This window comes from Microtus ochrogaster, chromosome 1 (genome assembly GCF_000317375.1).
Source record: "Microtus ochrogaster isolate Prairie Vole_2 chromosome 1, MicOch1.0, whole genome shotgun sequence".
Taxonomy (NCBI): Eukaryota; Metazoa; Chordata; class Mammalia; order Rodentia; family Cricetidae; genus Microtus; species Microtus ochrogaster.
Genome location: NC_022009.1, coordinates 77,644,113 through 77,647,475, shown reverse-complemented (window position 1 = coordinate 77,647,475; position 3,363 = coordinate 77,644,113). Strand labels below are relative to the sequence as shown.

Sequence of the window (3,363 nt, the reverse complement as noted above, 5' to 3'; positions counted from 1 at the left end):
AATCAACGCGTTCTCACAGAAATCCTGGACCAAGAGAGATGAGAGAAGAGCATTAGACACGGACAACAGGTATTTCTTCTCTGATAAATTCAGTTTCATTCCTCATGGCTTAGTGGTTTCATAAGGAAACAAGGCTTTGCAATACCTAGCCTGCGCGAAAGACCGGAGGACTGGAGGTGGCCTCGGCAGAGGAGGGTGAAGTGGGAGGAGTGAGATGTGGGGAAGAGGAGATGCCAAAATTGACTTTCAGGCTCCGGAAGCCTACAGCTCTCATCCTCCGCTGTTTTTGAGTTGCAAATGATCTGGGAGTGGTGGGTTGCAGGCAGCCCGTGACATTGCCTGGAAGAAGACTTCCATCTTTCAGTCACTAGTTCCAACGGGCCGTGTGTTCTGGAAGGGGGTGGCAGTCGGGAGGAGGATGCTCTGAGCAGAGTTCTTGAAGCTCCGCTCTTGGGGGAAGCCGGGCTGTGTGGGAGCCTTCTGACGGAGCGGAGAGCGTGTGAATTGGAAAGGATCCTGAGAGCTGGCTGGTCCCAGTTCCTCTCCGGAAAAGCTGTCGCTCTCGCTTCAGAGATGCGCCTCGCCTTCGCCTGCATCACGCTGCAGTAAGTTCAACTCAGCACGGTTGGTTGGCAGTTTGAGTGGCCTCTGGGTATGTGGTGCGGGGGAAGGGAAGCTGAGAAGAAATGGCGAGGAAAGTTAGGGAAGCAGAGCTTCGGATTCTCCATGCAAATCTGAAAGCATTTTGTCCCTCACTCCTGTGTGAGTTATTAGTCGCCTTATTGTTATCTGCAGCAGGGGACCTAATGTTAGGTGAGTCCGGCAAAGTGCTCAGTTCATTGGGATTATAAGCAAGGAGACTAGCGAGCGAGTATGATCCCCTGAAAGTTACTGATGAGATGGCAGGTTGCCTGTGGGGGCGGGTGGAGAGGAATCGTAGAAGTCGGCTTCGATTTTTAAATGCCCCAATTGCCCTAAATTTCATTTCAGATTCATTTGCTAATTTGTAAACAAACAAGCAAACAAAACAAGCGTGTCTTTTATTTACTTTTACAATATTAAAATTAAACGTGAACTTCATCTATAGCTGGCTTCTTGGTGACCGTCTGGGCGACACTGATGATATGATAAACATTCAAATTCTTTCCAGTGGGTGGGGTGGAGTCTCCCAGGTTCTCACTGCCTACAATTATCTCCACTGCCTAACCACTACGGTTTGAAGTCTTCGTGATTTCAAAGGGATGATTTTCACATAGATGTCATTGTACTTCGCTACTTAGCAGGACTGTGTTCACTGGCAGAAGGAAACCAAGGCTTAAGAACTTTCAAAAACAACTCCAGCCTGTTTGTTCAAACTGTAGATAACCAACTCTTAAAAATAGGTCAGCCAGGGCTAGCCCATTGTAAAGCAAATTACCAAGTAAACAAGATGTTGGCAGGACACGAAAGGTCTGTTCTAAAAGGGGAACTAGAAATAATTAATTTAAAACAGTTGGGATTATCTGGCCAGTTTCACTCTCACGGACCCCCTTCCCCAATTTTTGAACCACAGAAGCAATCAGAAAAGAGAACTAAAAGAATGTTTTAATTAGAAAGGAAGCTGTAGACTTAACTGGAGGATCACTGGAGAAACGACTATTTCACTATATTTTACTCTAAGGAAGCTTACAGTTACGGCAGAAGTTGCCTAAAACAGGCTCCAGGAATCCAGGATCTTCGAATGAGCACTTGCACAAACACTATCATAGGTTTGACAGGTCAAAGTGGTTTCAAACTTTGGAGGCAAATTCTGTGGGCAGACGTGTTTACACACCTGTCACCCTAACCGGCTCTAAAACAGGGGGATGTTCATAAATTTGAGGCTAGACAGAGTTACACAGAAAACTCAAGATTATGGCCTGAGACACGTCTAAAAACAAGAAAGAGAGAAGACGTTAAGATTAATAATTGCTGTGAAATGCAATATAATTCTGAAATCCTCTGTCACATGAAAAGTGGAAATTCAGGACTGCATTTAGTCAGCCATTTTAGTTTAAAATTTTCTGACTGTGCCTAAGCTATCCAATCTGCTGCTTTACTCCAAACAAGACAAGACAAGGAGGCACTGGAGTTGTTTGCCTAATCGTCCACTCCTCTCAGAAATCTCTAGCTATAACGGGTCACTTAGTGTTGGGGCCATTTTTGCTGTTGGGATACCCATTCATTTTAGGCAATCATTCTGCCTATAAAAAATTTTACCTGCATAATCCCTAACTGTGACTCTGTGAATCAGTGAGTCACATGTGATCCAGGGAATGTGTTTGTCATGTGAGCCTGGGTAAACATTTTACACAGTGATAATAAAGTGGAGGGGGGCAGAGGAGAAAGCATCCATACACAATCTGTAAGAGGATGCTGCTGTGAGTTTCCAAACAGTTCCACACTAACTACTCTAGAGACACTGGGTACCTGAAGTCAGCCATTTATCCAACTGAAGGGAAAACAGGCTAAGAACTCAGCTGTTTATCAAGAGTTCTTCAAAGACAGGAGTCAAGTTGTAGCAATGTGTTTCCTTCAGACTTCATGGTGATGTCATATTGCAAGAAGTCTAGGAGCTGTATCTGGGAAAAGGATTGTCAGATTACTTTACAGCGAAGTTATTTTCATGTTTAAACCATTAGTGCAATTTGTTGGGACCGTGTCTGAACTAGACAAGGAGTTTCTGACTCATGCTTCCCTTTGAATGCTATTGACAGAAATAGCCATAGTCAGAAATCTCAAAGTTAGACCTGTTCTCTGAATCTAAACCTATCTATTAATAATGACTGAGGTTATGCACAGGCTTAGAGAAGCCGTTTGAATATCATCCTTTCCTGGCTGGCTTCAGGATTACAGCTGTATTTGTATATGCATGACAGCTACAGAATTCCCTTAGGAGTGTTACCTCTAGCCAGGTGCACCTGCCCAGAGGAGGCTTCAGGCAGAGCTGGGAAGAAGATTCTCCCCATTTCTGTAGACTTTTTTTTTCTCTCATGAAACACTGACATGAAATTTAATCCCAAGGAACAGTTCTGTGTACTTGTCCATCACTGGGTATTAGAAGGAAGTAGACTCAAGTGCTTGAAAACCTCTTGGGTTATTACCAAAAATGGTTTCTCACCACACAAAGAATGAGCAATTGCCAATTATTACAAGCTTAGTAACTGCAGGTGAAGCCCTTTGAATACATTGTCTTATTTATGGTACAAAAGCTATAGGAGAAAGGTATTTTCTACTATTTATAATAAATATGACCCAAGATTAAATTTAAAAACCTGTTCTCTATGGATGGATACCTTCCTCAGCCTAAAAATAGTAGGGAGGGCCTTGGACCTTCCCCAAAGT

General features: G+C 43.6%; 1 protein-coding gene across 9 annotated transcripts in view; it reads left to right on the top strand.

Annotated features, from left to right (window-relative positions):
• Positions 1–9: 9 nt before the first annotated feature.
• Dgkb (diacylglycerol kinase beta) overlaps positions 10–3,363 on the top strand; it is a 594,132-nt gene continuing 590,778 nt past the window's right edge. For 5 of the 9 annotated variants that reach the window (XM_013347834.2, XM_013347832.2, XM_005343839.2 and 2 more), the window contains exon 1: positions 109–605. The gene's annotated coding sequence lies outside the window, so the exon portion shown is untranslated. Of the gene's footprint in view, positions 70–108; positions 606–3,363 lie in introns of those variants that run through there. The other 4 variants (XM_013347831.2, XM_013347829.1, XM_026782456.1 and 1 more) reach the window with 4 other exon arrangements.